At 41.4% G+C, this 18,180-nt stretch overlaps 1 protein-coding gene and 1 pseudogene across 1 annotated transcript in view; one reads left to right on the forward strand and one right to left on the reverse strand.

Moving 5' to 3' along the window:
- NQO2 (N-ribosyldihydronicotinamide:quinone dehydrogenase 2) overlaps nucleotides 1-18,180 on the reverse strand; it is a 698,677-nt gene that overhangs the window by 105,499 nt on the left and 574,998 nt on the right. The gene's annotated exons all lie outside the window — the stretch shown is intronic.
- LOC136400412 (3'(2'),5'-bisphosphate nucleotidase 1 pseudogene) lies at nucleotides 11,588-13,422 on the forward strand (annotated as a pseudogene).

The following is an 18,180-nucleotide window of genomic DNA, read 5'->3' on the forward strand; positions in this document are numbered from 1 at the left end:
ATGCTTCCACTTGTCTGTATCTTCCTTGATTTCTTTTATCAATGTTTTATAATTTTTTGAGTACAAGTCTTTAGTCTCCTTGGTTAAATGTACTCCTAGGTACTTTATTTTTTTGGTTGTAATAGTGAAGGTGATTGTTTCCTTAATTTCTCTTTCTGACTGTTCATTGTTGGTGTATAAAAATGCCTCTGATTTCTGAGTATTAATTTTATATCCTGCCACTTTGCTGAATTTATTTATCAGGTCCAGTAGTTTTTTTACTGAGACTTTAGGGTTTTCTATATACAATATCATATCATCTGCAAATAATGATAGCTTTACTTCTTCTTTTCCAACTTGAATGCCTTTTATTTCTTCTTCTGGTCTGATTGCTGTGGCTAGGACTTCCAGGACTATGTTGAATAAGAGTGGTGAAAGGGGCACCCCTGCTTTGTTCCTGATCTTAAGGAGATTTCTTTTAATTTTTGCCCATTGAGTATGATGTTGGCTGTGGGTTTGTCATAGATGGCTTTTATCATGTTGAGGTATGTTCCCTATATTCCCACTTTGTTGAGAGTTTTGATCATGAATGGGTGCTGGATTTTATCAAATGTTTTTTCTGCATCTATTGAAATTATCATGTGGTTTTTCTCTTTCCTTTTGTTTATGTGATGAATCACATGGATCGAGTTGTGAATATTGTACCAGCCTTGCCTCCCAAGAATAAATCGCACTTGATCATGGTGTATGATTTTTTCTATATATTGTTGGATCCGGTTTGCTAATATTTTGTTGAGGATTTTAGCATCTATATTCATTAGGGATATTGGCCTATAATTTTCTTTCTTTGTGTTGTCTTTGCCTGGTTTTGGAATCAGGATTATGCTCACCTCATAAAAGGAGCTTGGAAGTCTTCCTTCCTCTTGAATTTTTTTGAAATAGCTTGTGAAGGATAGGAGTTAGTTCTTCTTTGAATATTTAGTAGAATTCACCTGTGAAGCCATCTGGCCCTGGACTTTTTTTTGTTTGGAGTTTTTGTTTGTTTGTTTGTTTATTTTTATAGAGACACAGAGAGAGTCATAGAGAGAGATAGACAGGGACAGACAGACAGGAATGGAGAGAGATGAGAAGCATCAATCATCAGTTTTTCATTGTGAGACCTTAGTTGTTCATTGATTGATTTTTCATATGTGCCTTGACCGTGGGCTTCAGCAGACCGTGTAAACCCTTGCTCAAGCCAGCAACCTTGAATCCAAGCTGGTGAGCTTTTGCTCAAACCACATCAACTCGTGCTCAAGCTGGCAACCTCCGGGTCTCAAACCTGGGTCCTCTGCATCCCAGTCCAACACTCTATCCACTGCACCACCACCTGGTCAGACTGTTGGGAGTTTTTTGATAACAGTTTTGATCTCATTTGGTGTAATCAGTCTGTTTAGGTTTTCTGATTCTTCCAGATAGTTTTTTGGAAGATTGTATGTTTCAAGGAATTTGTCCATTTCATCTAGGTTGTCTAATTTTTTGGCATACAGTTCTTCATAATATTTTCTTACAATATTTTGTATTTCTGTTGTGTCAGTTGTTATTTCTCCCCTCTCATTTATTTATTTGAGTCCTCTTTCTCTTTTTCTTGGTGAGTCTAGTTAAAGGTTCATCAATCTTGTTTACCTTTTCAAAGAACCAGCTCCTAGATTCATTGATCCTCAGCATTGTTTCTTTAGTCTCTGTCATTTATTTCTGCTCTGATCATTATTATTTTCTTCCTTCTACTACATTTGGGCTTTACTTGCTGTTCTTTTTCTAGTTCTTTTAGATGCAGGGTTAAGTTGTTTATTTGAGCTTTTTCTAGCTTCTTAAAGTGTGCCTGTAGTGCTATGAACTTCCCTCTCAGTACTGCTTTTGCTGTGTCCCATAAATTTTGAGTTGTTGTATGCTCATTATCATTTGTTTCTAGGATTTTTTAAATTTCTTCTTTGACCTCATTCTTAATCCATTCGTTATTTAACAACCTGCTATTTAGTTTCCATGTGTTTGAGAATTTTTGAGCTTTTCTGTTGTGGTTGATTTCTAGTTTCATGCCATTGTGATCAGAGAAAGTGCTTGATATGATTTCAGTCTTCTTAAATTTGTTGAGACCACTTTTGTGCCCTAACATGTGGTCTATCCTAGAGAATGTGCCATGAGCACTTGAAAAGAATGTATATTCTGCTGCTTTAGGGTGAAAGGTTCTGAAGATATCTATTAAATCGAGTTGATCTAGTGTGTCCTTTATGTCTGCTGTTTCTTTGTTAATTTTCTTTCTTGAGGATCTATCTAGTGATGTTAGTGTGGTATTAAAATCCCCTACCATTATAGTATTGCTGTTGATCTCACTCTTTATATCCATCAAAGTCTGCTTTATATATTTAGGTGCTCCTATATTAGGTGCATAGATATTTATAATAGTTATATCTTCCTGTTGGAATGCTCCCTTTATCATTATGTAGTGGCCTTCTTTATCTCTTACTATATTCTTTGTTGTAAAGTCCATTTTGTCAGATATAAGTATTGTTACCCCAGCTTTTTTTTCATTTCCATTTGCATGAAATATTTTTTTTCCATCTTTTATCTTCAGCCTATGTGCATCTTTTGTTGTTTTTTTTTTGTTTTTGTTTTTGTTTGTTTGTTTGTTTTTTTCATTTTTCTGAAGCTGGAAACAGGGAGAGACAGTCAGACAGACTCCCGCATGCGCCCGACCGGGATCCACCCGGCACGCCCACCAGGGGCGACGCTCTGCCCACCAGAGGGCGATGCTCTGCCCATCCTGGGCGTCGCCATGTTGCGACCAGAGCCACTCTAGCGCCTGGGGCAGAGGCCACAGAGCCATCCCCAGTGCCCGGGCCATCTTTGCTCCAGTGGAGCCTTGGCTGCGGGAGGGGAAGAGAGAGACAGAGAGGAAAGCGCGGCGGAGGGGTGGAGAAGCAAATGGGCACTTCTCCTGTGTGCCCTGGCTGGGAATCGAACCCGGGTCCTCCGCACGCTAGGCCGACGCTCTACCGCTGAGCCAACCGGCCAGGGCTGTGCATCTTTTGTTTTAAGGTGTGTCTCTTGTAGACAGCATATGTACGGGTCTTGTTTTCTTATCCATGCAGCTACCCTATGTCTTTTTATTAGATCATTTAATCCATTTACATTTAAGGTTGTTATTGATATGTAGTTGTTTATTGCCATTTTATTCTTTAAAGCTGTATTCCTCTTTTGCTATGTTCTTTTCCCACTTTGATCTGTTTACATCATGCCCCTTAACATTTCCTGCAGCATTGGTTTGGTTGTAATGAATTCCTTGAGTTTTTGTTTTTTTTTTGTCTGGGAAACTTTTTATTTCTCCTTCAATTTTAAATGATAGCATTGCTGGATAAAGTAGTCTTGGTTGTAGGTTCTTGTTCTGCATAACTTTGAATATTTTTTGCCATTCCCTTATGGCCTCAAGTGTTTCTGTTGAGAAGTTGGATGTCATCCTTATCGGGTCTCCTTTGTAGGTGATAGCCTTTTTTTCTCTAGCAGCTTTTAATATTTTCTCTTTATCACTTAGCTTTGGTATTTTAATTATGATGTGTCTTGGTGTAGGTTTCTTTGGGTTTCTCTTTAATGGAGTTTTCTGTGCTTCTTGAACTTGTGAGAGTTTCTCTTGCATTAATTTAGGGAAGTTTTCAGCTATGATATGATTGAACAAAGTCTCTATCCCTTGTTCTTTCTCTTCTTCTTCAGGAACCCCTATAATGTGGATGTTATTTCTCTTTATGTTGTCACAGAGCTCTCTAAGAGTTTCCTCAGACTTTTTGAGTCTCTTTTCTTTCTTCTTCTCTGCTTTCATGCCTTCATTCCAGTTGTCCTCCAACTCTCTGATTCAATCCTCAGCTCTATCCATCCTGTTTTTAATTCCTTCCATTGTGGTCTTCATTTCTGATATTGTATTTGTCATCTCTGACTGATTCTTTTTTTTTATAAATAAATTTTTATTTTAATGGGGTGACATCAATAAATCCAGGTACATATATTCAAAGAAAACCTTTCCAGGTTATCTTGTCATTTAGTTCTGTTGCATACCCATCACCCAAAGAGAGATCGTCCTCTGTCACCCTCTATCCAGTTTTCTTTGTACCCCTCCCCCTCCCCCTCTCCCTCCTTTCCTCCCCCCACTCCCCGTAACCACCACACTCCTGTCCATGTCTCTTAGTCTCACTTTTATGTCCCACCAATGTGTGGAATCCTGCAGTTCTTGTTTTTGTTTTTGTTTTCACTTATTTCACTCCGCATAATGTTATCAAGATTCCACCAATCTGCTGTAAGTGATCCGATGTCATCATTTCTTATGGCTGAATAGTATACCATGGTGTATATGTGCCCTATCTTCTTTATCCAGTCTTCTATTTTTTTTTACAGTGATTGAAAGCCTTTAAGCAAACTCTTGGCCAATACAGCAAGAATCCATAAAAGAGTAGTGTCCTTAACATGTTCACCAAGTCCAAGTTGGCCCCATCACCATGCCAAATCCCTGAAAAATGCAACCCAACCACAGTTCAGTCTGTTAGGAGCTGTCACAGGGAGCAGGAGTCCAGGAAAAGTCCACATCCAGGAAAAGTCCGCATGGCACTGGAGTTGTTGTCATCATTCTATACTTTGCAGCTCATGTCCAAGTCCCAATGACCACTGCTTCTAGCTGGTAATGATTCAGGTAGACTGGAAAAGCCATTTGCAGCGTGTGTGGATGTGAAGCTTCTGTTCTCCTCTGCCTGGAGAGATGAGACCAGGTTGCTTTTCCCTGGAGCTCTGTGACTGTGGCATGGTAAAGAGAACCTTGGGATACACTAAGCTGGGTGGCAAAGGTAGATTCATAATAGAAGTTGGCAAAAGGGGGAAAGAGAGCTCTAAATTAGGAGTAGGTACCAGCCTGAAATATGAGTGGGGCATTGAGGTAGGAGGGGTAAAGGAAGCACTATATATTAAGCAAAGCAGCAGAAAGTAGGGCTATCAACACCCACAACAGAGATCTTTGAGGGAAGAATAAAAAACCTGACTACTCAGGCAAAACATAGTTAAGTGGTCCTTGTGCAAATGAGATCAGTTTACGGGCTTCTTGGAAGAAACACCCTAGGCTCGTCCACAGTGTCATAGATGGGGCCGACGGCCCTGGGCACCTTCAGCCTTCAGTGGCAAACCCCAGCATTCTGGGCAAGGTTAGGTCATAGGTGGCTGGAGCAGGGCTGGAAGAGACTGAACCCTCCCTTAGAGGAGCGAGGGGGAAGCCTACCTTCCAGTGTCCCTGTTTCCTCACAGCAGAGGCATGTAAGCCTGGCCGGCTTTAGCTCAATGACCTTTTTTTCCACTATTGAAGCAGGACCCAGATGGCATCCTATGAGACCCCTTTGGGGCATTAGAGCCTTTAAGGGTGTATCCTAAAAGCTGGTAGTTCCCCTGATCTCTATTGGGCTTTTTCTGCCTCTAGGTATCTTAAAAGCCATGCTCAGAAGATCTCACTGAGGGGTTTGAGGATCCCCATCTGCCTATATAAATCTTTTCCATATATCTGGAGCTATTTGGAAAAAGAAAAAACAGTGTTATTAGCTGGATCTAATAAAGAAGGTAGTAGTTTGCAGGCGAAGAAGATTTGGTGTCTCCTGTTCATCAGCATTCAAAAGAAATGTAAGTTTCTTTTTTTTAAGTAAAAAGTATGATGTGGTAGAGCTGTAGGAGTTCCATGATATGACTACCCCCTTTAAAAAAAATTTTTTTTTAAATTGACCTTAAAATGTTTGCTGAGTACACTTTAATAATACCTTAACTTTAAGGATTGTAAGCATGACAAAATACAGTAAATGCTTTTGCTCCATATGCAGGAGCTTATTCAGTTTAGCCAGTTTAGGAAATCCAATAATAGAACAATGCATACAGACAATGAGCTATATAACATGCTTAGCAGCCTCTCCTGTTCTGACAGAGGTTACTATAGATCCAGAATATGTATCCACTGTAATGTGGACATACGACTGTTTGCCAAATGAAGGTATATGAATAACATCCATCTGCCAAAGTTGTCCTGGTAGGGGTCCTTGAGGGTTAACTCTAAATGAAGGGGCAGTATAGGACCCCTTGGACAGGATTTCCCAATCTGCCGTGCTGCTTCCCGAGAAAGTTGAAACTGTTTACACTGGGCTGCAGCATTCTGGTGATGAATAGTATGAGACTGACTTGCTCAGTCTGTCATGGTTGCTCCATATAATTTTCTTTTGGGTAGCTTGATCAACAAGGGCATTCCTAGGCCCTGGCCGGTTGGCTCAGTGGTAGAGCCTTGGCCTGGTGTGCAGGATTCCTGGGTTCAATTCCCAGTTAGAGCACACAGAAGAAGCACCCATCTATTTCTCCACCCCTCCCCCTCTCCTTCCTCTCTGTCTCTCTCTTCCCCTCCCACAGCCAAGGCTCCACCGGAGCAAAGCCACCCAGGCACTAAGGATGGCCCCATGGCCTCTGCCTCTGACTGATTCTTTTTTAATATTTCAATATCCTTTTTTATACTTGCTATTTCTTTATTTAGGTGTTCATAATGACCATCCATTGTTGTTCTAAGATCTCTAAGCATCCTTACAATCATTATTTTGAACTCTGCATTGGGAAGTTTGGTTATTTTTGTATCACTCAGTTCATTTTCTGGATGTTTCTCTTGTGGTTTCATTTGGATTGCACTTCTCTGTCTTCTCATTGTATCTATTTGGGTGTTTTGTTTGTAGAGCTGGTTGAGTCTAGGCTTGATGTTGTCTGCCTCCAGTTTTCAATTTTGTTATTTCTAGGTCTTCTTGGGTTGGCATCAGCTATTATTTGTAATCCATTTTCAGATTTGGGCCACTTTGAAGTCTTGGTTTGTTTGTTTTCTTAACAGGTGATTGTCTTGTTTGCTGATCTCAGCAGGGGGCTTATTTGAAACTGTATCCAGGAATGCAGTGGGTGTGACCTTAGGTTCTGAAGCCCTCTTCTGCCAGCTAATCTCTCTGGGGGCAGGTTGCTTTCTCAGCTTCAGTAGGGGGAGGTGTATCTCAGATCTCCATGGAGACCTGAGTTACTGTCCCTCCTCCCCTCTTGTTTTCAGCTATCTTGTTGCGCTGATTGGAGCTGGAGAGATGTCTGTATCTCTGTAACCTGGAAGTACTTTTGTATTTTGCTTTGTGAAGGATCAGCCCCTCCCCCAGTTATGACTGCCTCCAGCACTGAATGAGTCAGCTTTTTAGATCCTCACCTACATTCCTCTCCCCCTCACCATCTGTCTCTCTCTCTCTCTCTCTCCTTTCCACTTGGAAGATAAGTGAGCCCTTTCAACACACCTCATTCCCTGGTCACCAGGCAAATGGCTGTGAGCAGTATTTACTGCTCTTTTCCTTGGAGTGAGAGCCCAGCCTCACCACCCCCCTCTGTTCCTATAAGCAGGGGAGATTCAGGCACTCCCTACCAGGTTTGTTGTGGCTTCTTCTTTGCTCCTTGGTTTTTGAGAGCTGTTCTTGTAGTCCAGATTTGGTTTTTCATGCTGATTGTTTATAAATTAGTTTATAATCCAGTTTGGTGGTGTGAGCTGGGAGTCTGTGCATCTGTCTACTCCGCTGCCATCTTCAGGTCTCTGATTTAAAAATTTAAAAATTAGTAGAAACATTCTATTCTATGACTTGATTAAAAAAATAAAGTATTCAGTCTGACATGTGGTGGCGCAGTGGATAAAGTGTCGACCAGTAACGCTGAGGTTGCTGGTTCAAAACCCTGGGCTTGCCTGATCAAGGCACATATGAAAGTTGATGCTTCCTGCTCCTTTCCCCTTCTCTCTCTCTTTATCTCCCTCCCTATCTCTCTCTCTCTCTCTCTCTTCTTTAAAATGAATAAAATCTTAAAAAAAATAAAGTATTCAAATATTTATATTGGTTCATTCCATTATCTTATTCTAATGAATAACTTACTTATTCAGAACCCATATCATGTAGACTCTGTTCAGGCTGTGCAGAAAGAGAGAGAGCAATGCATATCAAGGAGGATAGTGACTAACTGGAAGGGGGATCAAGAAGACAGACTACTTCACGTCAACAAATAGCCCCAGTCTGCTCTGTTGGGGCCAATTTTGATTGTCTGGGGTGAGATCTCTTCCCCGGCTATCGAGGACTTGAAAGTCTTCCCCTGTGTTCCACAGTTGTCCTGAAGCTGGCCTTGCTACATGTTAGGCATTATTTGATCCTATGAAAAATACTCTCTGGGGACAGGACATTTCACAAAACTTTTGAGATTCAAATTTACTGTGAGTGATAACTGCCTTGGGTAAGGTCCTGTTGGAAACATTTGCCCAGACGTGGCATGACCCCTGGTGTAATAGTGATACACTTCAAATCTCGTCATCAGCAGAGATTCTCCCAGTCTTCAAGAGCAAACATGAGTCTCCTAGAAGGGAAACCAACACCAGTTCCAATTTATTTAAAACAACCACAATGAAACCATAAAGTTATTCAGAGCTCGTATTTTTTCATACCTTTCCTTCTGGCTTAACTGTTTGAGGTGAAGAGTGAGGAGGATGCTATGATATAATGAAACAAGTCCAGTTTGCAAAAGCTGAGTCTTGCCCCAACTCTATCATCAAACCAGCTGTGTGTCCTTGGGCAAGTCACTTCACCTCTCTGATTTTCTCATCTCTAAAATGAGGAGCTTGGAGCTAACCAAGAGCTCTGCTTCTCCCTGAATTGAGCTCCTAACCTCAGCTTCCTCATCTATAGAGTGAAGACAATGCCAGCACATAGTAGTCCCTCGGTTAATGGTGCTTCACTCCACGTCCTCTCCCTTGTTTTCAAAGCCATGTGATGGTGCTACTGCCTTTTGGTTTCTATTTCTCCTCAGAGCCTGTGGGGAAGTTCCTAAAAGAAATTCTGTAGAGGGTAGAAAAATAATGAGGGAAACCATGTTTGCAAGACCTCCACCAGGACCCCTCCTTCTCACTCATTAGCAGAGGATGGGATTTGAGATAATGTCCCTGAGGGCCTATGAATAATAACAGCTATCCTTTAAGGAGCGCTTTTTCCACTCCAGGCTGCGCCAGGAGCTGGACACGTATACTGAAGCCTCACAGCAACCTATTCTGTGGACCCAGAGAGGCTACACTAGTGTAGGTTATAAAGGCAGCATTCTGACCAAGGCTCATCTGACTCCCAAGTCCCGTTTGTCCTTCCAGCTAAACAATAAAGGGAGCTCTGCCTTTAGGTCTAGACAAAGACTCTGCTCTCCTCAGAGGTTGCACCCTCCAGCCCCAAGCGGAGGTATTGCTAACTACTCAAAGGTGCTCTGCCGCCCATGGAAGGGTCCGTGTGCTGGGCGACTGGCTCCATCTGTAGGTCACAGAGGGTGGTGGTCAGCCTTCCCCCTGCCACCCACTGTTGGGCTGCTTATCTCTTTAACACCCGAGCAGCAGCATCCTGCTGCTTGGGAACTGGTTAGAAATGCAAATTCTCAGCCCACTCCTGATCTAAGGAATCCAGGAATCTGGGGTGGGGTCCATAACCTGTCTTCACAACCCTGCAGGAGATTTCGAGGTAGGCTCAGGTTTGAGAACCACAAATGCAGAACACCACACCCTGGATAAACCTTCTGTGCTAGGTTATCGAAACAAAAACCAAACTCAGAAGTATCTTCAAGTCTTAGAATGTTGCTGACTCTCCTTTGGGGAGCACTGACTGTGGTCTACAATGTGTATGTGGGGAGGGGGCAGTCAATGAGGAAAAGGTTCTATTTCTAGCAAGATCAAAATGTTTCCTCTACCAGAATTAGCATGAGACAGCCAGCACCCAGTCGGAGCAATTAGGCAAAGTACCGTATTTCCCCATGTATAAGATGCTCCCATGTATAAAACACACCTTAATTTTGGGGCCCGAAATTTGGGGGAAAATGTACTACATAAAGTTATTGAACTCAAATTTTATTCATCATAAAATTCATACAACTCCTCATCATTGTCAAAGCTCCCATCCATTAGCTTGTCCTCATCTGTGTCTGATGACAAATCACTGTCTTCATAGATTGCCTCGTCCTCAGTTCCATCTATGGCATTTGAAATGCCACAACCACTGTTTAAGATGCACTCAGTTTTTAAACCCCAAATTTTTTGAAAAAAGGTGACTTACACATGGGTAAATATGGTAAGCCAAGTACCAAGGGAAGATTCAAACACAGGGAACCGGTGGGAAAACACCAAATGCAGATGACCAGAGATGAGTGAGTCAAGGTGAGAGCTGTGGGCTAAGATAGCAAAGAGCAATGTCATCTAGAGCAGTGGTCCCCAACCTCTGGGCCAAGGATCAGTACCAGTCTGTGGGCCATTTGGTACCGGTCTGCAGAGAAAGAATAAATAACTCACATTATTTCCATTTTATTTATATTTAAGTCTGAACAATGTTTTATTTTTTAAAAATGACCAGATTCCCTCTGTTACATCCGTCTAAGAGTCACTCTTGACGCTTGTCTTGGTCACGTGATACATTTATCCATCCTACCCTAAAGGCTGGTCCATGAAAATATTTTCTGACATTAAATCGGTTAGTGGCCCAAAAAAGGTTGGAGACTACTGACCTAGAAGGTCACAAGCACAGCTGCTGATAGATCCAGGCCATCTGCTGCTCAGGTGGTGGATGCAAGTACATGGTGGACCTGAGCCAGGTGAACAGGACATCCACCACACTGTCTCAAGGCAGAGTCAAGTCCTTCCCCATACCAGGGCCAATGCACAGGTGGGAATGGCCAGTGCCATTCAGAAAGTAGGGGTAGAGGTGAGGAATGCTTTGGAACTCCCAGTCCCCTTTGTCAGAATTCCTCACGTTGGAATGATAACCAGAAACGTCACTTCTAGTAGATGGAAGTGGCACAATAATGAAACCTATACTATTTACCATGAGATGTAATGTTAAGATCAAATAATAAAGCATGCTTAGCAAGCATTTTTATTTCTCAATATAATACAATAAAAGAAATAGAATTTTTGTCAAATGCTCAAGACACACAACAACCCTTCTCTACCTTCTTCTGGTGTCCTCTACCTTCTATGGACTTCTTATGATTTCATCTCAAAAGCCACTCCTGAGAAAAGTGAGTTCTCAGCCTAGGTCAGATCCCACCCTGGCCCAGTCCCTGACCTTTAGCCCCTTGTCCTGAGTGTCTGTGCACATACAGATCTGTGTGGGATGGAAGTCTTGCTCTGCTGACCACCTGCAAGCTCTGTAAGGGCAGAAACACGCCCATGTTCTCACCATTACCCCCATGTCCAGAGCCTGGCACAGAGCAGGTGCCCAACATGTGTTAAATGAATGACTGAGTGAATGAATAAAGGAAAGAAGAAAGGAATGAAGGAGCTCACTGATCCATCAGGAGTTCCTTTTTCCACACACCTGACCCTTGCTACAGTGCAGCGTTGCAGGCCAGGCACTGCCCCCTTTAGGCACTTTGTTTTTGGAGTCAGACAGCCGTAGATTCAAATCTCTCGTTTCACCTACTATTTTGTGATCTTGGCCAGTAACTGAATTCTTTCCAAATTCAGTCTTATCTTCTTTAAAAATGGAATCATAATCCGCAGAAGTTCTATTGACAGGGAGAGAGAGGTAGTGGACGCCACCAGGAACCTGTTGCCTAATAACGTTTTTGGAACGTTATTCCTGAAGTGTCTTTCGCTTAATTTTGTTCCAGACGTGTCACCGGCTTACCATGGCTTCTGGTCCCACTGTGTTAATGCGGTTGGTAGCCTCAGCGTATTCTGTTGCTCAAAAGGCAGGAGCAATAGTCAGACGCGTTATCGCTGAAGGAGACCTGGGTGTCGTGGAGAAGACCTGTGCGACAGACCTACAGACCAAAGCCGACAGGCTGGCACAGATGAGCATATGCTCCTTGCTGGCACGAAAGTTCCCCAAACTGACAATTATAGGAGAGGAGGACCTGCCTTCTGAGGAAGTGGACCAGGAGCTGATTGAAAATCGTCAATGGGAAGAAATACTCAGGAAACCGTGCCCGTCGCAGTACAGTGCTATTGAAGAGGAAGATCTTGTGGTCTGGGTTGACCCTCTGGATGGCACCAAGGAATATACTGAAGGTCTTCTTGACAATGTAACAGTTCTTATTGGAATTGCTTATGAAGGAAAGGCCATTGCAGGAGTTATTAACCAGCCGTATTACAACTACCAGGCAGGACCAAATGCTCAGCTGGGAAGGACAATCTGGGGAGTTTTAGGTTTAGGTGCCTTTGGGTTTCAGCTGAAAGAAGCGCCTGCTGGGAAACACATTATCTCAACCACCCGTTCCCACAGCAACAAGCTGGTTACTGACTGTGTTACTGCCATGAACCCTGATGACGTGCTGCGAGTGGGTGGAGCAGGAAATAAGATTATTCAGCTGATTGAAGGCAAAGCATCTGCTTACATATTTGCGAGCCCCGGATGTAAGAAGTGGGATACTTGTGCTCCGGAAGTTATTTTACATGCTGTAGGAGGCAAGTTAACTGATGTCCATGGCAACACCCTTCAGTATAACAAGGAAGTGAAGCACATGAACTCCGCTGGGGTCCTGGCCGCACTGAGGAATCATGACTACTATGCCTGGTGAGTTCCTGAATCTGTTAAAAAGGCACTTGTTCCTTAAAGGAACAGCTCACTCACTTAGCTAGGAGGACAGCTGCAGGAAAAGAGAGAGGTAGAAGAACTGTGTTCCTGAGGTCCCAGCCCTGGGTCAGGAGATCACTGAAATTGATCCTGACACTAAGAACATGTGAAGCTCTTGGACTTTGGCACTCTGTCCAAGCTGCAGGTTACCCAGCCTACAGTTGGGATGACGTTCAAAGCACTACCTAGAGCCATTTGACTCTTTCTGCTGTGCTGTAATATTACCAATAAACCATGGACACCCTAAAAAATGTACTCATTCTTTGAAGGAACATCTCATTTACCTACCTAGCTAGGGGAAGGACTTGGTTCTCAAAATAATAAATTTAAAAACAATTGGACAGAATTAGAACTCCACCTTTATTCTATGTTGATCAGTGATTTATATATAGGTACTTAGGAGTAGAAAATAGATTTTTAAAAATTTTTTTATTAATTATTCAACCAGATCGATTTTGACATCTGGAGAAAATGTAGTCTTTCAGTTTCTTTTCCTGTTTAAATTTGGAGAAATGAAAGAAAGGTTTAGTTCCAACTGACTGACCTGATCAGTTGTTTAATCAACATTCCTATTGCATAAACCAGATTTCTTTAGGGCACAGAAGCACAAATTGCTACCTGAATCCCATTCTTGTTTTCACAGTAATCTAAAAAATTTCTCCAGTTATGAATACACTAAAATATCATTATGTATGTTGATGAAATAGATTTATGGAAAAAGCTTCTCTTTAATAAATTATTTCATTCTAAAAAAAAATGGAATCATAACAACACCTCACTCACCAATTTGTGGGGATTAAATGAAATGCACTCAACTAGGTGTGTAAATAACACAAGTAGTTATCAATCATTTGCTATTTGTCAGGAACTATTTGCTATTTTAAATGTTTCATTCCATTTATTTTTCACAACAATCTAATGAGGCAGGTCATCCCTCCCCCCCACTTTACATAAGAGAAAACTGAGGCACAGAGTCCTAACAGCATGAGTGGGCACAAGTACGGGGTGAACACTGACCCAGGCTGTGGGCTTGCTGAGACCACAAGCCAAGTCACTGCGCTGCCTGCCTCTCATATGGCAAGTGCTCATGGGGATGGAGTCTGCTGCGTATTTTATAGATCAGGGAACTTGTTGGATTAGCTACAGATTAATGAGGATCAGATACTCTCAGAGGGGTTTCACTCTTTACTCCTTAAGGAGCCAACAAGCTAGAAATCAGAATGACCTTGGAAACGGCTTCAGGGAGTTCCAAGAATATGTTTGCCCATTGAGGAGGTGACTGCCCAGGGAGACAGATGGGCCTTTAGCTCTAATGGCTACTTCCTTACCACATCCTGTTGCTGTTACTGGTGAGGCTTCAGGGGACAGGAGACAACAATGACTTCTCCAGGCTCTAGTCACCTCAGGGGATTGGCTTATGCCTCAGAAAAGACTATGGGAGGAAGTTGGCTGGTGACTCAGGAATGTATTTCAGGGGAGCATATTCGAGATGTTTCCACTGGTTCCTAAACTTAAAGGTGAGATCTGTTGTTTCCCAACAAGAGCACCCAGACCTCGACCCCTCCCGCATACACACCCTCTGCTGGGTGTTGGTGTAGGAGGCAGTAAGTAAGAGGCTCTGGTGGGACAAAGTAATCTGAGTACACCATGACCTTTAACATTTGTTGACGAACGAAAGAACAAATAATCAGTCAAAGCTGTCAGAGAGTTGTCTGAGAGATTAATATAGTGGAGATATGGAAAGATTGGACACATGACCCCCTTGCAGTGTTGTCCCTTGACACAGCTGAGGAGTATGTGTCTCTTTTACATTTCTGTCTTTCTCTCTTCCCAAAGGTTACTTTCAATTCACTTTCAATATATTTAGATGAACCCAAAATCTCACTCTGAAGCCAATGTCTAGGGACAGTTGGTCTTACTGGCTTTTATAATTTAACTATGAAATTTCAACCCAACGACATCAAGTTTATCAAAAGACAAACAGGTTTGTATTAAATAAGACTTTATGTTGCTCAGAGTTGTCATTTAAATATATCCTGTGGTGGTAAAATAAATACCAAGTAGAAGAAATGCCAATTTCTAAAACATTAGTGAGACCTAATTTACCAAAAGTTGTCCTAAAAATATAACTCCCAGTCATTTTTCATGTAACGTTTATTAAGCCCTAAAATCCAGTGCCATTTTGCTCTTGAAGCAAGATTTATATTTTTGTGGACTATGACGAATAAGGTCTTAGTTAAGAGATCTGGACATTGCACACTGTATTAAGGGCCTCCGTGGGTCCCCTTCACCGTGAAATAGAGAAGAAGAAAAAAGAAAAGAAAAGAAAAGAAAAGAAAAGAAAAGAAAAGAAAAGAATCCGCCTCATAGCACAGTGCAGAGCATATTGGAATACAGGAAATGGTAGTTGTTATTTTTACTTCAACTTTATTTCTCTGTAAATTGGGAAACAGTGGTAAAAGTGATGGGGAATATTTTTGAACATTAACCTAGAAATACTTCATTTTTCTCTAGATTTGGGGATTAAGAACTCATCAAGAACAAAGAAGTTAGGAGAAGAGGTAACATCTTCTTTTGAGTCTATATATATATAAGCAAATCCTTAGTTAATGGCTGTTGAATTAGATTTATAATTCTTCTCAGGGAGTTCAACTCCAGTTTTCTGAGAATAAAATAAGGCAAGAAACCATTGTGACTCATTTAGAATAATGTGGAATGTAGACACTTTTTTGAACAAAAGAATTGTGTGAGATATATCTTTCTCTGATGACACTTTATCTGTCTGGTGGTTTCAGGAACATTACTGCCTACTGTGATAGTTAGGGAGGAAATGATCAGTTAGACTCCACTTCAGATCTCTCCAGACATTTAACTGTATCTACTTAATCTCAAGACTTACCTCATTAATATAAATAAAAAATAACTGAAAACCAGAAAAAATATTCTAAAGTATTTATTATTATGTTTATTAAGAAATATTTCTAATTATGCCTCATTCTCAAGAGTATTTTTCCTTTAATTCCAGCTTATGTAGAGTGTCCTGAATCTATCATCAACAGACTTCACTGGGTACCTTCTACTTAACCAGACCCATGTCAACTATTGGCCATGAACAGATGTATAAGAATCAGCCATCCCTCAGGGGAGAGTTATTGATTCCAGACTCTGAGATGACCCTCAAGAATGCTGTCTCTTGGTGCTCACATCCTTGTGAGGAGTCTTCCCATATTGGTCTGTGTCACCAACAGCATAAGACAGAGTGATGGTGTGTCACTCATAGTCTAGATTATTAAAGATATTGACTTCTGCCTTGCTCTTCCTTGGATCACTCATTCATGGAAGCCTATTGCCACGCAGGCCTGCAAAGAGTCCACTCAGTGAGGAGCAGGGAGGAACTGAGGTAGTAAAGCATCCTGCCATAGCCAGGGAGTGAGCTGGGATGCAGACTTCCTGGTCTGGGTCAAGCCTTCATTCAGATAACTGCAATCTTGGCTCAAAGCTTGAAGGTGACCTCCTGAGATACCCTGAGCCAGACCCACCCAGGTATGCTGCTCTCACATTCCTTACCCTCAAGGACCATGAGAGCTAAAAAATGCTGGTGGTTTTAAGCTGCTAAGATTTTGAAATTGTGTGTTATGCAGTGACATGTAACAAACAGAGTACGATCTAGTTGAGAAGACTGCCAACACACTTAGGGGAAAAAATGCATGCAGCCTAAGAGAAGAGACAAATAGGGACAGAAACCAGAGGGTAATCTAACAATTAGAAGAGAGAGAGAGAGAGAGAGAAAGAGAGAGGCCTGCAGGGTGGAAATTCCACTAAAGGCGACATCAAGAAGCTTGCTTCTTATGGCATCTGTTTTGTTCTCTAAAACCCAGTCATTCTGGCTTGGGGCTTGCCAACAGGACTGATGTTTGCCTGATATCCTTGGGTGTAGCCCTACAGGATGTGAAAGGTTGAGTTAGGTACTAGTATAAATAAACATAAGTAAACAGCTGGTATGTGTATAGCTAAGTAAACAGCTGGCATACTAAAGCTTTCAGATGTTCCCCTCCTCACAGACCTACTGCTTACTAACAGATTAATGAGTGACCCAGCAGGGGTGTCCGGGACCAGGGGTGGGATTTAGCCAGTTCACTCTGGTTTGATAGAACAATACCTAATTGTTTGTTGAGTTCAGCGAACTGGTTGTTAAAATGGCACTTGTAATAAGGGATCTCTCTAAGGTGGGCGCCTGGGCAGCTGCCCAGTGTGGAAATCACAAACTTACATTCCTTACTCTTTTTTAACATTCATCTGTGCAACTATTCTAAGCACCCATAGTAACAATGCTCATTTTGTCCATAGGTGAAAAAAATTTGACAGAACTATAATTGTAATATTTATTTACTCATTTCATAAAACTCATTATACCTTTGATGAAATATTACATTTTAATCCCCTTGCATTTGTTACTTCAGTAAACAAACATATAATGTAAAGAGAAAAAGTGCCAAACAACCAGAGGGTGACAAGCTGTTATTGGAAATATATTAAACAACAGTTTTGTTGTTTTTTGTCAGGTATTATTTAATATTTTTTCATCAATATTTTAAAACTCTTTCTTTTAAGATAATCTAGTTTTGTGTACCTCTTTTATTGTTTTTATTTAAGTATTAAATGGATGAGATAATAAGCTACCTTTTGGTATATTATTGTTTATACTTAAAACAGTCATTAGGGCAGAGAATTGGTTGTTAAATTATTTGAATCCCACCAGTGTCCAAGACCCTGATCTCATTTCTGCTCCCAAAACTAACATTGGTCCCATGGGTTAGTGCCCATGCCACACTGCCTGCCAGGTCGATGTGAGCTGCCCCAGGACAAAGCATGTGGTGGCACTATATCTTTGTGCCACCTCCCTGAAGGCAAAGGCTTACTTCTGTTACAGAAGCACTCTTTTTGCTCTGCTGTTGTAACAAATTAAAAAGAACCTTGCACTAAAAGTTTCCCATCCGTCCAAAGCTTTGTGGTCCTCTTTAATGCTCAGAGAGATAGACACTAAAGTGGTCTGTGATGAATGAAGGGGGACATTAGAGTTTTCAGGGATCAAATCATATACATATATATCTATTTGGTAATATACATTTAATTATATATACTTCTCACAAAAATTAGGAGATATTTCAAAATGAATATGAAGCAATAAAATATCCCCTAATTTTAAAAATTAATTTATTTTTATTTAGACAATTAAATTTAACAGGGTGACATTGGTCAACTAGAGTACATAGATTTAGAGAAAACATCTCCAAATCATTTGTACAGTCTATTATGTTGTATACCCATCACCCCAAGTCAAATTATCCTGTCACCTTATATTTGTTTCTTTATGCCCTTCCCCTTCCTCCCTCTCCCTCCTTTGCTTCCCTCCCCCTCCCCCAGGTAACCACTGCATTCTTATCTATGTCCATGAGTCTCAATTTTATGTCCCACCTATGTATGGAATCATATAGTTCTTAGCCTTTTCTGATTT

The sequence above is a fragment of the Saccopteryx leptura genome, chromosome 3, assembly GCF_036850995.1.
Source record: "Saccopteryx leptura isolate mSacLep1 chromosome 3, mSacLep1_pri_phased_curated, whole genome shotgun sequence".
NCBI classification, from domain to species: domain Eukaryota; kingdom Metazoa; phylum Chordata; class Mammalia; order Chiroptera; family Emballonuridae; genus Saccopteryx; species Saccopteryx leptura.